Source organism: Schistocerca piceifrons, chromosome 3 (assembly GCF_021461385.2).
Source record: "Schistocerca piceifrons isolate TAMUIC-IGC-003096 chromosome 3, iqSchPice1.1, whole genome shotgun sequence".
Taxonomy (NCBI): domain Eukaryota; kingdom Metazoa; phylum Arthropoda; class Insecta; order Orthoptera; family Acrididae; genus Schistocerca; species Schistocerca piceifrons.
Window position 1 is genome coordinate 411,268,643 of NC_060140.1, and position 20,239 is coordinate 411,288,881.

The following is a 20,239-nucleotide window of genomic DNA, read 5'->3' on the forward strand; positions in this document are numbered from 1 at the left end:
GAACTTAAACGGATGTCTTACGACGTCCGCCCCGAGCAAAAAAAAGGTTAGCGAGAGCAGCTACGGAACGAGAGGTCCTAGGTTCAAGTGTTCCCTCGACCGAAAATTTAAAAAAAAGAAAAAAAAAAGCGGTAGCGTCTTTGATTCATAATCAAAACGTCTTCGCTCAGGGGTTCGATCCCCACCACTGCCTTAATTTTGATAAATAATCAGCATTGCGGCCGAAGACTTCCGGCATAAGAAGTCAGCCACATTCTGCCAACGGCCTTGTCAAAGAGGGCGGAGGTGCGGATAGAGGTTCAGGGCACTCTCTTGTCCTAGGGGTGGGAAATTACCCCTAAAGGCGGAAGGATCAGCAATGATCAACGACATGAGGATGCAGAAGGCAATGGAAACCACTGCATTAAAGACACGTAACGTGTATCCACAGGACATGTGGCCTGTAATTGAAGAAGTGTCATGATGATCTCTCCATTGGCAAAAGATTCCGGAATAGTCCCCCATTCGGATCTCCGGGAGGGGACTGCCAAGGGGGAGGTTACCATGAGAAAAAGATTGAATATTCAACGAAAGGATAACGTTCTACGAGTCGGGGCGTGGAATGTCAGAAGCTTGAACGTGGTAGGGAAACTAGAAAATCTGAAAATGGAAATGCAAAGGCTCAATCTAGATATAGTATGGGTCAGTGAAGTGAAGTGGAAGGAAGACAAGGATTTCTGGTCAGATGTGTATCGGGTAATATCAACAGCAGCAGAAAATGGTATAACAGGTGTAGGATTTGTTATGAATAGGAAGGTAGGGCAGAGGGTGTGTTACTGTGAACAGTTCAGTGACCGGGTTGTTCTAATCAGAATCGACAGCAGACCGACAACGATAGTTCAGGTATACATGCCGATGTCGCAAGCTGAAGATGAACAGATAGAGAAAGTGAATGAGGATATTGAAAGGGTAATGCAGTATGTAAAGGGGGACGAAAATCTAATAATCATGGGCGACTGGAATGCAGTTGTAGGGGAAGGAGTAGAAGAAAAGGTTACAGGAAAATATGGGCTTGGGACAAGGAATGAAAGAGGAGAAAGACTAATTGGGTTCTGTAACAAGTTCCAGCTAGTAATAGCGAATACCCTGTTCAAGAATCACAAGAGAAGGAGGTATACTTGGAAAAGGCTGGGAGATACTGGAAGATTTCAATTAGATTACATCATGGTCAGACAGAGATTCCGAAATCAGATACTAGATTGTAAGGCGTACCCAGGAGCAGATATAGACTCAGATCACAATATAGTAGTGATGAAGAGTAGGCTGAAGTTCAAGACATTAGTCAGGAAGAATCAATACGCAAAGAAGTGGGATACGGAAGTACTAAGGAATGACGAGATGCGTTTGAAGTTCTCTAACGCTATAGATACAACAATAAGGAATAGCGCAGTAAGCAGTACAGTTAAAGAGGAAGGAACATCTCTAAAAAGGGCCATCACAGAAGTTGAGAAGGAAAACATAGGTACAAAGAAGGTAGCTGTGAAGAAACCGTGGGTAACAGAAGAAATACTTCAGTTGATTGAGGAAAGCAGGAAGTACAAACATGTTCCGGGAAAATCAGGAATACAGAAATACAAGTCGCTGAGGTATGAAATAAATAGGAAGTGCAGGGAAGCTAAGACAAAATGGCTGCAGGAAAAATATGAAGACATCGAAAAAGATATGATTGTCGGAAGGACATACTCAGCATACAGGAAAGTCAAATCAACCTTTGGTGACATTAAAAGCAACGGTGGTAACATTAAGAGTGCAACGGGAATTCCACTGTTAAATGCAGAGGAGAGAGCAATAGGTGGAAAGAATACATTGAAAGCCTCAATGAGGCTGAAGATTTGTCTGATGTGATAGAAGAAGAAACAGGAGTCGATTTAGAAGAGATAGGGGATCCAATATTAGAATCGGAATTTAAAAGAGCTGTGGAGGACTTACGGTCAAATAACGCAGAAGGGATAGATAACATTCCATCAGAATTTCTAAAATCATTGGGGGAAGTGGCAACAAAACGACTATTCACGTTGGTGTGTAGAATATATGAGTCTGGCGATATACCATCTGACTTTCGGAAATGCATCATCCACACAATTCCGAAGACCGCAAGAGCTGACAAGTGCGAGAATTATCGCACAATCAGCTTAACAGCTCATGCATCGAAGCTGCTTACAAGAATAATATACAGAAGAATGGAAAAGAGAATTGAGGAGGCGCTAGGTGAAGATCAGTTTGGCTTTAGGAAAAGTAAAGGGACGAGAGAGGCAATTCTGACGTTACGGCTAATAATGGAAGCTAGGCTAAAGAAAAATCAGGACACTTTCATAGGATTTGTCGACCTGGAAAAAGAGTTCGACAATATAAAATGGTGCAAGCTGTTCGAGATTCGGAAAAAAGTAGGGGTAAGCTATAGGGAGAGACGGGTCGTATACAATATGTACAACAACCAAGAGGGAATAATAAGAGTGGACGATCAAGAACGAAGTGCTCGTATTAAGAAGGGTGTAAGACAAGGCTGTAGCCTTTCGCCCCTACTCTTCAATCTGTACATCGAGGAAGCAATGATGGAAATAAAAGAAAGGTTCAGGAGTGGAATTAAAATACAAGGTGAAAGGATATCAATGATACGATTCGCTGATGACATTGCTATCCTGAGTGAAAGTGAAGAAGAATTAAATAATCTGCTGAACGGAATGAACAGTCTAATGAGTACACAGTATGGTTTGAGAGTAAATCGGAGAAAGACGAAGGTAATGAGAAGTAGTAGAAATGAGAACAGCAAGAAACTTAACATCAGGATTGATGGTCACGAAGTCAATGAAGTTGAGGAATTCTGCTACCTAGGCAGTAAAATAACCAATGGCGGACGGACAAGGAGGACATCAAAAGCAGACTCGCTATGGCAAAAAAGGCATTTCTGGCCAAGAGAAGTCTACTAATATCAAATACCGGCCTTAATTTGAGGAAGAAATTTCTGAGGATGTACGTCTGAAGTACAGCATTGTATGGTAGTGAAACATGGACTGTGGGAAAACCGGAACAGAAGAGAATCGAAGCATTTGAGATGTGGTGCTATAGACGAATGTTGAAAATTAGGTGGACTGATAAGGTAAGGAATGAGGAGGTTCTACGCAGAATCGGAGAGGAAAGGAATATGTATAAAACACTGATATGGAGAAGGGACAGGATGATAGGGCATCTGCTAAGACATGAGGGAATGACTTCCTTGGAACTATAGGGAGCTGTAGAGGGCAAAAACTGTAGAGGAAGACAGAGATTGGAATACGTCAAGCAAGTAATTGAGGACGTAGGTTGCAAGTGCTACTCTGAGATGAAGAGGTTAGCACAGGAAAGGAATTCGTGGCGGGCCGCATCAAACCAGTCAGTAGACTGATGACCAAAAAAAATAAATAATAATATTCACGCCGTTCGCAGCTCAGATGAATGTCTTCCATATCATAATACCGTTCCCACGGCCTGCGTCCGTGGCGCGCTTCATGTTTCGAACAGCCGTTCTCCTGGATTGGGCACGACCATCGACCTACTTTAACAATAAACAGGATTAATCCGACCAGCCGACACGATTCCATTGATCCGCAGTCCAATCTCGATGATCCCGCGTCCACTACAGTCATAATTGACGTTTTGCTCAACATGGGAACACGTAGCCATGTTCAACACTGTACGCTGAACGGTGTGCTCCAAACAGTTGTGCCTGCTTCAGCACTATACCCTGTCGTCAGATCTGCCGCAGATCGCCGCCTGTCCTGCCTTAGAGAGCGGTCGGGGCTCCAATCCCTGCGTTCTGTGGTGTATGAACGTCCAACTTTTTGCCGCCCACTCGTGGTTTCAGTATTCTTCAACCAATTTCCATAGATGCTCACGACAGCAACAGGAGAACAGCCGATCAGCTTCGCCTTTTCCGAAATGCACACTTCCAGGCACTTGGCCACAACAATCTGAGTTTTGTCAGTCACTTAATTCGGCGGAGTTTGGAGTGAAGTATTTACGTTGATAGTTAAGATTTTCTTATTGGAAGTTATACTCACTAGTGCCTCCTTAAGACTATGTTGTATTTTGGAGTGAAAGCTTATTTTCCTGAATTTTTACATTATTATGTTAGGTGTTAAGTTATTTGGAAAAATTAAACTCAAACTTCTAGTTTTGTTTTGTGTTGTGCATGTCCTCTGGTAATTTTATGGTTCATTGTTCTTAGTAAAATTAAAATACAGTTGGCTGAGTCCACATTTGAAAATTGCCCAGCCGAACTGCACTCCTACCGCAATATGTTATGCAGCACATCACTGAATGAAACTTAGAAAATTGGAGCAATGCAAAACTGAAACCACTGCCTCAGTATTCATATTACGGTGTTTACAAGGAACCGAACTACCGCGTTTCAGTAAGCCCTCACGGGGGAGTGATGAGCTTTTCCTAGTTTCTCAAACCATTTACGCGAAAATTGTTAGATGCTTGCCTTTAGTAAAGTAGGCATAAATTCACCGTATTCGAAGTACCTCACGATTTCCTGCAACCAATAACAGTCTGCTGCACTGCTTACCCTGTTAGAATGACGTTTAGTGAGCGGATGTCGGTATAACAGGCGCTTTCGAATGCAGTTAAATCCCAGTCATACGAGTCGGCGTCTAGAATGTCAGAAGCTTTGAAGTTGTAGGGAAGCTAGAAAATTTGAGAAAGGAAATGTTAAGGATTACTCCCGATATAGTCGGGGTCAGTGAAGTAAAATGGAAAGAAGCCAAGAATTTATGGCCCAGTAAGGTGACATCAACAGCAGCAGCAGAAAGTGGTATAACAGGAGTATGAATCGATATGAATAGGAAGGTAGGGTAGAAAGGTGAATTACAGTGAACAGTTCTGTGATTTGGTCGTTCTCATCAGAATCGACGGCAAACCAACACCGACAACGATATTTCAATTATAAATGCCGACATCGCAAGTGTAAGATGAAGAGGTAGACAAAGTATATGGGAATAAAGGTCGGATAATTCAGTATGTAAAAGCAAACATGTGACCTGTAACTAAAAAAGTGTCATGATTTCTCCAATGGCAAAAGATTCCTGAGTAGCCACCATTCGGATTTCAGGCAGGGTTCTAACCAGGGGAAGGTGACCATGAGAAAGAAAATCGAATACATAACGAAAAGATAAAGTTCTATAACTCGGGGCGTGGAATGCCAGAAGTTTGAAAGTGGTAGGGAAACAAAAACTTTCAAATGGTTCAAATGGCTCTGAGCACTATGGGACTTAACTTCTGAGGTCATCAGTCCCATAGAACTTAGAACTACTTAAACCTAACTAACCTAAGGACATCACACACATCCATGCCCGAGGCAGGATTCGAACCTGTGACCGTAGCGGTCGTGCGGTTCCAGACTGTAGCGCCTAGAACCGCTCGGCCACCACGGCCGGCTAAGAAACTTTGAAAAGGCACATGCTAATGCTTAGCCGAGGTACAATGAGGGTCCGTAAAGTAAAACGGAAGGAAGGAAAGGGTTTCTGGTCAGTTGAGTATAAGGAAATATCAACAGCAGCAGGAAATGGTACAACAGATTTGCTGTGAATGGAAAGGTACGACAGAGAGTGAGTTATTGTGAACAGTTCAGTGAGAGCGTTGTTCTCATCAGAATCGATTGCAAACCAACACCGATAACGATAGTTCACGTATACATTCACGTATACACGCCGACGTCGCATACCGAAGAAGAAGAAATAGAGATAGTATATGAGGATATTGAACGGGTAATTCACTACGTAAGAGGAGATAAAAATCTAATAGTCAGGGGGGACTGGAATACGGTTGTAGGTGAAGGGGTGGAAGTAAGTGTTATGGGAGGATTATGGGCTCAGTAGTAGGAATAAGAAAAGGGAAAGATTAATTCAGTCCTGAAACAAAGTTCAGCTAGTAATAGCAAATACTCTGCTCAAAAATCATAAAACGAGAAGGCCGGGAGATGTGGGAAAATTTAAGTTGGATTACATTATGGTCAGGCAAACATTCCGAAATCAGATACTGGATTGCAAGGCGTGTCCAGGAGCAGATATGGACTCAGATCACAATTTAGTAGTGATTAAGAATAGACTAAAATTTAAGAGACTAGTCAAGAAAAAACAATAAGCGGAACTTCTAAGAAAAGAGGAGCTACAATTCAATAGCTCAGTTGGTAGTTCTTTTGAAGAGGATAGAAAATCTCTAAAAAGGACCATCACAGATGATGTAACGAATAACATAGGTAGAAAGAAGGTAGCAGCGGAGAAACTACGGGGAACGTAAGAAATTCTTCAGCTGATCGATGAAAGAAAGAAGTATGAAAAGATTTAGGGAAATTGCAGAATACAGAAATACAAGTCCCTTAGGAATAAAACACTAGGAAATGCAGGGAAACTAAGGCGAAATGGCTGAAGGAAACATGTGAAGAAATCTAGAAAGAAATGGAAGCCGGAAAGACTGGCTCAGCAGATCAGTCAAAACAACCCTAAGTGAAATTAAAAGCAAAGGCGATAACATTAAGAGGGCGATGGGAATTCCACAGAAAAGTGCAGAGAAGAGAGCAGATAGGTGAAAAGAGTACATTGAAGGCCAAAATGAGGGGGAATATTTATCTAATGACGTGATAGGAGAAGAAACAGGAGTTAATATAGGGCAGATAGGGGTCCAATATTTGAATCAGAATTCAAAAGAGCTTTGGCAGACTTACTCGAATAAGACAGAAGGGATAAATAACATTCAATCACAATTTTTAAAGTCACTAGTGGAGATGACAACAAATGTACTACTCACGTTTTACTGTTGAATGTGTAATATAGAAACATATCATCACACTTTTCGGAAAAACCGCATCCACACAATTCCGAAGTTTGCAAGAGCCGAGAAGTGCGAGAACTATCTTAACTGCTCATGCATCCAAGCTGCTGACAAGAATAATATATAGAAGAATGGAAAGGTAAAGGCACCAGACAGGTAAGTGTGACGTTGCAGTTAATAATGGAAGAAAGACTGAAGAAAAATCAAGACACGTTCATAGAATTTGTCGACTTGGAAAAAATGTTTTAGAATATAAAATGGAGCAAGATGTTCGAAATTCTGAGAAAAATATGGGTAAGCCATACGAAAAGGCATCTAATGAACAATATGTACTGGAGACATGGGGGAACAATAATAGTGAAACACTAAGAACCAAGTTCCCGGATTAAAAAGGATGTAAGGCAGGGATGTAGCCTTTCTCTTCTAATGTTCAATCTGTACGTCGAAGAACCAATGACGGAAATAAAAGAAAATTTCACGAGTGGAACTAAATGCAGGGTAAGATTGCTCTTCTCATTGAAAGTGATAAAGGGTTACAAGAGGTTTTAAATGGAATGAACAGTGTAAACGGAACAGAATGTGAATTGTGATTAAATCGAAGGAAGACGAAAGTAATGAGGGATAGCAGAAATGAGATTAGTGATAAATTAAAGGTAGAGCTAAGCTATAGGTAAAGACGGTAACATACAATATGTACCAGAACCAAGAGGTGCAATGAGAAATGGAAGACCAAGAACGAGGTGCAAGGTTTAAAAATGCGTAAGAGGGGGATGTAGTACTTTGCCCCTACTGTTCAATCTATACACTGATAAGACACAAATAAAAGAATGATTCAAGAGTGGAAATAAAAATTCAAGGTGAAAGGATATCGATGATAATGTTTGCCGATTATATATCTATCTTCAGTGGAAATGAAGAAGAATTGCATGATCTCCTGAATGGAATGAACAGTTTAATGAGTACAGAATATGGATTGAGAGTAAATCGAAAAAATTCGAATTTAATGAGAAGTAGCAGAAATGAGAACATCGAGAAACTTAGTACTGGGGCTCACGAAGTAGATGAGGTTAAAGAATTCTGCTACCTAAGCAGCAAAATAATCTAGTACGGACAAAGCAAGGAGGACATAAAAAGCAGAATATGAATAGCAAAAAGGGCATACCATGCCAAGAGAAATCTACTAGTATTAAACGCAGGTCTTAATTTGAAAACGAAATTTCTAAGAACGTAATTTTGGAACACAGCACTGTGTGATAGTGAAACGTGGACTGTGAGAAACAAGAAAAAAAAGAATCGAATCGTTTGGGATGTGATGTTACAGACGAATGTTGAAAACTAGGAAGGCTGATAGGGTAAGGATTGAGGAAGTTCTCCGGAGAATCGGTGAGTGAAGGAATATGTGGAAAACGCTGATAAGAAGAACGGACAGGATGGTAAGACATTTGTTAAGACATTAGGGAGTAACTTCGACTTTACTAGAGGGAGCTGTAGGTGATAAAACCCGCAGAGGAAAACCGAGATTGGAATAAATCCTGCAAATTATTGAGAACTTAAGTTGCAAATCCTACTCTGATATGAAGGGGTTGGCTCTGGAGAGGAATTCGTTGCGGGCTGCATCAAATCAATCACAAGACTGGTGACTCAAGGATAATATGGGCTTAGCAGTAGGAAAGAGAAAGGAGGAAGACTAATTGAATTCTGCAATAAATTTCAGCTAGTGATAGCGAACACTCTGTCCAAGAATCACTAGATGAAGTGATTTATTTGTGAAACACGGGATTATACGGATGGATTCCAGTTAGATTACTTAATGATCAGGCACAGATTCTGAAATCAGATATTGGATTGTAAGTCTTACCCAGGAGTAATTACAGACTCGGATCACAATTTAGTAATGACAAAGAATAGGCTGACGTTTAAGAGACTAGTCAGGAAGTACCAATGCTCAAAAATGTGGGATACGGATGTACAAAGGAATGAAAAGATACTCTTGAAATTTTCTGAGGATATAGGTACTGCAATAATGAACAGGAAAGTAGGCGTTTCAGTTGAAGAAGAATGGACATCTCCAAAAAGGGCGATGACCGAAGTTGGAAGGAAAAACATGGGTACAAGGAAGGTAACTGCGAAGAAATCAGGTAGCACAAGAAATACTTCAGTTGTTCGAAGAGAGAAGGAAATGCAAAAATGTCCAGAGAAATTCTAGAACAGAGGTAATAAAAGTCACTTAAGAATAAAATAAATATGAACTTCAGGGAAGCTAATGCGAAATAGCTGTATGGAAAATGTGAAGAAATCGAAAAAGAAATGATTGTTGGAAGAACTTACTCAGCATATAGAAAAGTCAAAACAATCTTCGGTCAAATGAAAAAAGCAAGGGTGGTAACATTAAGAGTGCAATGAGAATTCCACTATCAAATGCAGTGGAGAGGCCTGATCATCTACTTCTACATCCACATGGATACTCTGCAGATCACTTTTAAGTGCTTTGCAGGGGGTTCTTCGAACCACCATCACAGTTCTCTATTATTCCAATCTCGTATTGCGCGGGGAAAGAACGAACACCTGTAACTTTCCGTACGAGGTTTGATTTCCCTTATTTTGTCATGGTGATCGTTTCTCCCTATGTAGATCTGCGCCAACAAAATATTTTCGCATTCGGAGGAGAATGCGAAGGATGGGTGGAAATAATACTTTGAAAACCAGTATGACGGGGAGAACTTTTCTGATGAAGTGATGGATGATGAAACAGGAGGCGACAGGGAAAAGGTAGAGGATTCAGCGATATAAATGAATGTAAAACAGCTTTAGACGAGTTTAAATTGAAAATGGCAGAACATTAGTTTTTAAAATCATTGGGGGAAGTGGCAACAAAACGACTGTACACGTTGGTGTGTAGAATGTAGACGGCCGTTGTGGCCGAGTGGTTCTAGGCGCTTCAGTCCGGAACCGCGCTGCTGCTACGGTCGCAGATTAGAATCCTGCCTCGGGCATGGATGTGTATGATGTCCTTAGGTTGTTAGGTTTAAGTAAGTAAGTCTAGGGGACTGATGACCTCAGATGTTAAGTCTCTTAGTGCTTAGAGCCATTTGAACCATTTTTTTGTAGAATGTAGGAATCTGGAGATATACCATCATACTACCGGAAAAACATCATCCACACAATTACGAAGGTAGCAAGACCGGAAAAGTGCCAGGATTATCACACAATCAGATTAAGACTTTATGCATCCGAGCTGCTGACAAAAATAATATACTGAAGGATGGAAAAGAGAATTGAATCTGTTTGTTGAAGATCAGTTTACCATCAGATAAAGTAGAGCCACCAGAGAGACAGTTCTGACGTTGCCATTGATAATGGAAGGAAAACTGAAGAAAAGTCAAGGCACGTTCATAGGATCTACCGATATGGAAAAAGCGTTCCACAATGTAAGAGTGTGCTAGAAGTTCTAAATTCTGAGATATATAGCGCTAATGTATAGCAAAAGACGGAGTAGAAAAAGGGGTAACCTTTTAGGAAACACAGGGAATATACAATATGCACAAGAAACAAGAGGCAACAACAAGACTGGAAGAATGAAGTGCTGGAATTAAAAAGTGAGCAAGACAGGGATGTAGTCTTTCGCCCATACTGTTCAATCCATACAGTGAAGAACCAGTGACGGAAATGAAAGAAAGTTTCAAGAGTCGGATTAATTCAAACAGAAAGAATATCAATGATGAGATTCGCTGATGACATTGCTATTGTCAATGAAAGGGAAGAAGAACTACAGGATGTGCTGAATGAAATGAACAGTGGAATGAGGAGAGAATATGGACTGAAAGTAAATCGAAGAAAGAACAAGTAATGAGAAGAAGCAGAATTGAGAATAGCGATGAACTTAACATCAGAACTGGTGATCACGAAGTAGACGAAAACCAGGAATTTTGCTACCTAGGCTGCAAAATAACCCATGATGGACGGAGCAAGGAATTCATAAGAAAGCAGACTAATACTGGTGCATTCCTGGCTGAGAGAAGTCTGCTTGTTTCAGATATGGGCCTTACTTTGGAGAAGAAAGTTCCTAGAATGTACGTTTGGAGCACAGCATTGTATGATAGTAAAACGGACTGTGAGAAGAGAATTGAAGCATTTTGAGATATGGTGCTTCAGAAGAAAGCTGAAAATTCGGAGGACTGATAAAGTAAGAGAAGAAGAGATTTTCCGCAGGATCGTAGAGGAAAGTAATATCAGGAAAACACTGACAAGAAGAAGGGACAGGACGACAAGACATAAAGCATCACTGAGTAACTTCCATGGTACGGGATGGAGCTGTAGAGGATACCGACTGTAAAAGAAGACAGAGACTGGAAAGTGTCTGGCCAATAACTGTGGACCTAAGGTAGCAAGTCCTACTCTGAGATGAAAAGTTTGGCACAGGAGAGGAATTCGTGGCGGGCCAGTCAGAAGACTGACGACACCCAACCAGAGTTGTCTCGTATGAAGGCTTGGTATCGTTTATTTCGCGAACTTAGAATAATTTCGTGCCAGGCCAGACTCTCTGAGTGTATCACTTGAGTAACAGAGTACGTCGCGATGATAGTAGCATCAAACATTGACAGACTGAGTTTCATATAATGTGCTATGCCAGTTTTTAATTATCATCATGAACCATCGACGTAAAATCGAATGGTAAGAGGAGCTCGGTAATTGAAATAGAAAATTTGAAATTATAAATTTTTTTGTTCTTTTAAGAGAGAAAATACTAATTATGTCAGAGTTAAATGTTTTCTCTTGCAACTACCTTGCTTTGAGGTAAATCATTACATCACTTTTATTAATAATCATTTTCGGATGTTACGAAAATTTGTTCCCTGTGTTAGTATTTTCGAAAGAGAATGTACTTAAGAATTTTCTTTGAACTGTCAGTCATGATTTTGCTTGATCTTTTTCCAAATATGCAGTGCAGCAAAGACTTCTACATATTTCATCTGTGTGTCATCGATTACAGAGATGAAAGCTGTTTATAGATTACCATCGACGTCCCTTGATCTGAAGAGGCACACGCGGAGAAACTCAATGTACTTGTAAAAGTGAAGTTGCATCTCATATAAAGCTAGGCAATTCCTGCGAATTTTAGCTTCGATATACAAGAAATTACGTTGGACGAACAAAGGAAGTTGCTTCAAAGTATGTGATTTGAGAGTCCGTAGTTGGTGCACAGACTATTTCATATTACACTCTTAAGCCTACTACCTTAGACTCATAAAACCCCTGCAGGAATTCTTTACCCTTCGGGCTGCTTCTTTACGTGTTGAATCAATGTCAAAATCATAACTTCTATATTGGGAGTGAAACGACATTACCCATGAACTCTCCTGCTTACTGTAACTAAATAATCATCCACGTACTGATGCCTCGTCGTGATGATAGAAGCAGTTAGTGGCCGTTATCTTTTTGTATTCATTTCTCCTGATCCCGAAAATATGGAACCAGCCTGATACATGTTTTCCCTTAGAGCGCTCTAAACTTGTGGTTATAGCTTGATACCAGTGCCTACTAATTTTAATTGTATATTACAGCACTGAGGATGGTCACTAAGTGACTGAAAATCGATTTTGTTGACAATAAAACAACAAAATACGGCCAATGCTGATTTTCCTTCCAATTGTATCCACTATTTGGTCGTGGAGCACGCAACACTCCATGGAGTCGTCAATCAATAGACCCTTTGTAATTATTTACAGTCCCGCATTTCATCCTATGCCTATACTTTTTGTGCTTATATGAATTTAAAAAAATAACCTATATGATCTTGCGGTTAATTGTGATGTCAGTAGTGTACGATTGCCAAGGAGCATAAAAACATTTATTACTAGAGAGTCGAACCTGACACTCTATTAATGCGAATCCGATCTCTTACCGCTGAGCCAAACACTGCTTCCTGAATACACCCTCACGGGGACAATTGATAAGATGCACATGGTGAATCATCCGTACCAAAATTCCTTTTCTTTCCTAAGCGCTTGGCCGTCTGGAGTTTCCACTTGTGGCACTTTCTTGTCACACCACGCCCCACATGTAACACAAATTTGGACGAATTCGGCGATGCCGAGTAGGCGTCCTCTCCATGTCAGAGCGCTGTAGGGGGAAATGCCAAGAGCTGGAGGGCAAGTGCCGTTCTAAACCGAAGCCTACACTCACATTTTTGGTGAATATTACGCGAAGCTCCTCCACGCCGACACTTGCACTGTGACGATCCAAAACGATTGTCACTTCTTCTTTGCTTAGTACCTAAAGAGATTTGCGCCGAATGTTCAGCGATTTATTTTCGCTTTTTGTAACTTTTAGACAAGACTCACGAGTGAGGAATTTACAGTAAAACCTTCACGTTTCTCTAGTTGCCTTGTTAAAATTTGTTTCTTTTTTCAAAACACAGAGGACTTTACTCAGTCTCAGGTCAAAAATGTTGTGCAGACGCAGTTGCGACAAAATTCTGAAACAGTGGTTTATTAAGTTTCATAAGTGAGGAACTGAGGAAAAGTGAGGTCAGTATCTTATGCACATCTTCTGAACAAAATAAACATGTAATTGCTTCAAAACCCATAGCATTTCTCGTTTCACCAGCTATCGATGTTCCTTAAAAATTACATTCTTTTATCGGAAAAGTCTGTCGTTAGTGAAATAATACGGTGGATAATGAAGATTTGTATAATACCCATATGGTAAAATACTCTCCTCTTTTACCAAAATCTCATTTCGGTAACTCAAACCGTTTTTGAAATTTGAGGAATGTTGTGGACATTTCACTCTGGCTTTATCGCTGGCAGGGTGCGATTGCAAATGAATGCACTACGCCAGACCAATTTTCTGGAGTTTCGTGACAGATAGAGACCTCCAACCAAGTCTAAAGAAAAATTAAATATATTAGCTAATTTTCATACGTAGCAACGTAGCCTGTTATGTAATGTGCACCATACGCAAAATCATAGGGACCCCTATTTTCATTGCAAACTTTTTCGAATTTCGCTTAGCTTCTTAGTTCCACATAAATACCACAATAACTACGACCATTGACGAAGTGATTGGCACATCATAATGAACCTAGCTACAAGTCAAGCAAAAATGCAATTGCGTTACGGAACACAATCTGTAAAATCGTTTGAGAAAGACAGTAGGGCGTGCGCGTCGATTCTGTCATCGCCGACCAACCGAAAGGTGGCTTACGCATGTTTGCCTTCCCTTCTGAACAAACGGATGAACTCGCCCAGCACTTTTAACGAAAACTGGTCACTCCACATCAGCCACCGTATTCTGCGCGAGCTGTAAGTCCTGCTTCAAACCACTGCCACACTTAGCTGTCATTCTTGACAGTTGCGTTCTGTGGGCAGCATGTAATCTGGCGAAACGTCTCAGCACCAAGTAATCGACTAACAGCACGCACTTCACCCTAGGCCGGAGGTTCTGTTGTTCTAGGCACCTTTACGTCATCACTGTGCACTCAGAACTGAAAAGTGGGACCTGACGCGATCGACGTGCAAATCAGAGGCACTGTGCAACACATCTTCACTGTGATTCCAATTTCGCGACCGATCGGACCTTGAAGAAAAAAAAGGCCTTCGTATTAAAACAATATATGTTGCTACATTCTGATAAAACTTTATATTTTAGTCTTCGAAAGCATGTGTTTGTGAATTGTAAAGGTTACATAAATTCGTATTCAGACAATATTTTGCATAATGTCGGGCGTAGTGGCCAGTCACCAGACGTGAGAAAGTATCCAAGTGGACACTTTCCCCGAACATGCGATCTATAATAAATTTACTTCGTTTCAACATAACAGAATTGATAATAAGACAAGGGTATTTCATAAAACAAGTATACGACGCCAGTAATATTAACAACTTGGTGAAAAGTATGTTCTTTTGTTACAGGTGTAAGGTGTATGTTAAGATGTCATCAAATCATTACAATCATTGCATTCGAAAGCTATACACCTGACATTAGATGCTTTTGCTACAGCAGGCAAACTATTCAGTGCCTCAAGATACATGCTTAAAATAAAAGCACTTACAAAACAGTTACATTACTGAAGACGAGAAGATTGTTTTGGGGATTCTAACCATTTGTTTCATTAATTAGCTTATTGCTAAGAAGGAAGCCACCTCATTTTCCACGTGGAACCTAGCTTCTCCTCCAGCAATTTGAATGAATATATATTCAACCAACAGCAAGAGGAATTATTCCTTAATCATATTTTTGACATGAAACTAAGAGATTGCGGAATATCGGTTCCCATTCACGCCACTTGACGATTAAACTTGCTGAGTGGAATAATCCACTACACTCATTACACAAAAAGAAAAATGTGGAAAGCAACAATTGTAAGACGCAGTTTATGGAGAGACATCCAAAAATCCTTAGGAAACCAGATTAGACTTCATCTTTTTTTCTTTTCTCTGTCTAAGGCCACTTTGATCTATCTACCGGCTCATTTGTCTGCTAGAAAAGGAGGAACGGAATAATAATTTCGACTGTTTTATAGTTAAGAATGTATACATTTTGTACAGACATATTTCTTAGGCTCATATATGACATGATGTCAGAGAGAAACAACATTTTCCTTACGTTGTGTTCCCCATATCAATGCTGCCCACAAAGCAAGATTTGGTGTTTCCGAAATTTATCAACTTTTTTTTAATTACAAGACACGATTAACGATCATTCGATAACAACGCTGTCAGGTATTTATGGGTTCTACAAAGCTGAGTTAGAATGACTTTATAACGAGATGCAATTAGAATAAAAAGGAAGATAGGAAAGATAAGTGCATTACGACCCATCGACGACGAGGTCTTTAGAGATAGAGAAAATGATCGGACAGCAGACAACTGTGTATTTCGAGACGACCCTGGAATTTTCCTTGAGCGATGAAGGGAAACAAGGCAGCTCATGAGGATCTGCGCCTCCGCATTCACGAATATGTGTCCAGAGCTTCACCACTGCGCCACATCGTCCAGTGACGTGTTACAGAGAGCTCCACACAGCATAAGCCCTACAGCAATTAGAATTACTACATTTCCTTTCCAACTGTAGTTTCATCTATGTAATGGCATGTATTATGCATTACTTGGGGAGGCCGATGACGTTCGGAACAGTATGTCCTTCCAGCCTCATGTTATCCTAACCATGAGTCATTGGTAACAAAACTATGAAGTTCTGACAGTGCATATTCAGCCAACATATCCAGCCTTCAAGTATACACGATATCCTTCAAATAACAGAGGTTTCACTTTCCTCATGTGGCTTTTCATAATGGTGTGAACTACTGGTACAGACAAGCTCAACTTAGTCTCTTAATGTATTAGTCACTATATTTGTCACAGCTTTTTTTCTGCACCCTAGCTACATTCTGCACATTGAATAATGGGTGATCGACCAGACCGTGTTGAACAATCTAGGCTCATATTGTTGTCTACTTCAGTCCAAAGATTGGCTAACTGCAGCTCTCCACGCTGTTCTGTTAAAGCTTCTTCTTCTCTGCAGAAATGCTTCAAACTATATCACCCTGAACCTGCTTACCGTAATCAGACCTTAGAGGCCCTCTACAATTTTCATCTCCCACACTTCCTTCAGTTACCAAATGAAGGCTCCTTGATGCCTCAGGATGATTCCTATCCACTGATACCTCCTTTTAGCCGAGCTGCGCCACAAATTTCTTTTTTTTCCCCAGTTCACTTCATGACTTCCTCATTAGTTATACTATTTACTCATCTGATCTTCAACATTCTTCAACAGCACCAAATTTCGAAAGCTGCTATTCTCTTCTTGTGTGCAATATTTATAGTCCGCATTTCAATTCCATGCTACTCTACACTCAGTACAAATATCCTCAAGAGGACTTCTCAACATTTAATGTTATATTCGAAGTTAATACATTTGCCTTTTCCCGAAACGCTTTTCTTACTATTGACAGCCTACATTTTATATCTTCTCTACTTCAGCCACTGTCAGTTTGCGGCACAAATGGCTATACTTATCAAGTACTACTAGTAATATATCATTTCCCAATTTAATTCTATCGGCATAACCTTATTCAATTCGTTTACATTTATTACCCTCGTTTTACTTCCATTGATGTTTTACACATATGTTGTTGTTGTTGTGGTCTTCAGTCCTGAGACTGGTTTGATGCAGCTCTCCATGCTACTCTATCCTGTGCAAGCTTTTTCATCTCCCAGTACCTACTGCAACCTACATCCTTCTGAATCTGCTTAGTGTATTCATCTCTTGGTCTCCCTCTACGATTTTTACCCTCCACGCTGCCCTCCAATACTAAATTGGTGATCCCTTGATGCCTCAGAACATGTCCTACCAACCGATCCCTTCTTCTGGTCAAGTTGTGCCACAAACTTCTCTTCTCCCCAATCCTATTCAATACTTCCTCATTAGTTATGTGATCTACCCATCTAATCTTCAGCATTCTTCTGTAGCACCACATTTCGAAAGCTTCTATTCTCTTCTTGTCCAAACTATTTATCGTCCATGTTTCACTTCCATACATGGCTACACTCCATACGAATACTTTCAGAAATGACTTCCTGACACTTAAATCTATACTGGATGTTAACAAATTTCTCTTCTTCAGAAACGCTTTCCTTGCCATTGCCAGCCTACATTTTATATCCTCTCTACTTCGACCATCATCAGTTATTTTGCTCCCCAAATAGCAAAACTCCTTTACTACTTTAAGTGCCTCATTTCCTAATCTAACTCCCTCAGCATCACCCGACTTAATTAGACTACATTCCATTATCCTTGTTTTGCTTTTGTTGATGTTCATCTTATATCCTCCTTTCAAGACACTGTCCATTCCATTCAACTGCTCTTCCAAGTCCTTTGCTGTCTCTGACAGAATTACAATGTCATCGGCGAACCTCAAAGTTTTTATTTCTTCTCCATGAATTTTAATACCTACTCCGAATTTTTCTTTTGTTTCCTTTACTGCTTGCTCAATATACAGATTGAACAACATCGGGGAGAGGCTACAACCCTGTCTTACTCCCTTCCCAACCACTGCTTCCCTTTCATGTCCCTCGACTCTTATAACTGCCATCTGGTTTCTGTACAAATTGTAAATAGCCTTTCGCTCCCTGTATTTTACCCCTGCCACCTTTAGAATTTGAAAGAGAGTATTCCAGTCAACATTGTCAAAAGCTTTCTCTAAGTCTACAAATGCTAGAAACGTAGGTTTGCCTTTCCTTAATCTTTCTTCTAAGATAAGTCGTAAGGTCAGTATTGCCTCACGTGTTCCAGTGTTTCTACGGAATCCAAACTGATCTTCCCCGAGGTTGGCTTCTACTAGTTTTTCCATTCGTCTGTAAAGAATTCGTGTTAGTATTTTGCAGCTGTGACTTATTAAGCTGATAGTTCGGTAATTTTCACATCTGTCAACACCTGCTTTCTTTGGGATTGGAATTATTATATTCTTCTTGAAGTCTGAGGGTATTTCGCTTGTTTCATACATCTTGCTCACCAGACGGTGGAGTTTTGTCAGGACTGGCTCTCCCACGGCCGTCAGTAGTTCCAATGGAATATTGTCTACTCCGGGGGCCTTGTTTCGACTCAGGTCTTTCAGTGCTCTGTCAAACTCTTCACGCAGTATCATATCTCCTATTTCATCTTCATCTACATCCTCTTCCATTTCCATAATATTGTCCTCAAGTACATCGCCCTTGTATAGACCCTCTATATACTCCTTCCACCTTTCTGCTTTCCCTCCTTTGCTTAGAACTGGGTTTCCATCTGAGGTCTTGATATTCATACAAGTCGTTCTCTTATCTCCAAAGGTCTCTTTAATTTTCCTGTAGGCGGTATCTATCTTACCCCTAGTGAGATAGGCCTCTACATCCTTACATTTGTCCTCTAGCCATCCCTGCTTAGCCATTTTGCACTTCCTGTCGATCTCATTTTTGAGACGTTTGTATTCCTTTTTGCCTGTTTCACTTACTGCATTTTTATATTTTCTCCTTTCATCAATTAAATTCAATATTTCTTCTGTTACCCAAGGATTTCTACTAGCCCTCGTCTTTTTACCTACTTGATCCTCTGCTGCCTTCACTACTTCATCCCTCAAATCTACCCATTCTTCTTCTACTGTATTTATTTCCCCCATTCCTGTCAATTGCTCCCTTATGCTCTCCCTGAATCTCTGTACAACCTCTGGTTCTTTTAGTTTATCCAGGTCCCATCTCCTTAAATTCCCACCTTTTTGCAGTTTCTTCAGTTTTAATCTACAGGTCATAACCAATAGATTGTGGTCAGAGTCCACATCTGCCCCTGGAAATGTCTTACAATTTAAAACCTGGTTCCTAAATCTCTGTCTTACCATTATATAATCTATCTGATACCTTTTAGTATCGCCAGGGTTCTTCCATGTATACAACCTTCTTTCATGATTCTTAAACCAAGTGTTAGTTATGATTATGTTGTGCTCTGTGCAAAATTCGACCAGGCGGCTTCCTCTTTCATTTCTGTCCCCCAATCCATATTCACCTACTATGTTTCCTTCTCTCCCTTTTCCTACACTCGAATTCCAGTCACCCATGACTATTAAATTTTCGTCTCCCTTCACAATCTGAATAATTTCTTTTATTTCATCATAGATTTCTTCAATTTCTTCGTCATCTGCAGAGCTAGTTGGCATATAAACTTGTACTACTGTAGTAGGCGTGGGCTTCGTATCTATCTTGGCCACAATAATGCGTTCACTATGCTGTTTGTAGTAGCTTACCCGCATTCCTACTTTCCTATTCATTATTAAACCTACTCCTGCATTACCCCTATTTGATTTTGTGTTTATAACCCTGTAGTCACCTGACCAGAAGTCTTGTTCCTCCTGCCACCGAACTTCACTAATTCCCACTATATCTAACTTCAACCTATCCATTTCCCTTTTTAAATTTTCTAACCTACCTGCCCGATTAAGGGATCTGACATTCCACGCTCCGATCCGTAGAACGCCAGTTTTCTTTCTCCTGATAACGACATCCTCTTGAGTAGTCCCCGCCCGGAGATCCGAATGGGGGACTATTTTACCTCCGGAATATTTTACCCAAGAGGACGCCATCATCATGTAATCATACAGTAAAGCTGCATGCCCTCGGGAAGAATTACGGCTGTAGTTTCCCCTTGCTTTCAGCCGTTCGCAGTACCAGCACAGCAAGGCCGTTTTGGTTATTGTTACAAGGCCAGATCAGTCAATCATCCAGACTGTTGCCCTTGCAACTACTGAAAAGGCTGCTGCCCCTCTTCAGGAACCACACGTTTGTCTGGCCTCTCAACAGATACCCCTCCGTTGTGGTTGCACCTACGGTACGGCTATCTGTATCGCTGAGGCACGCAAGCCTCC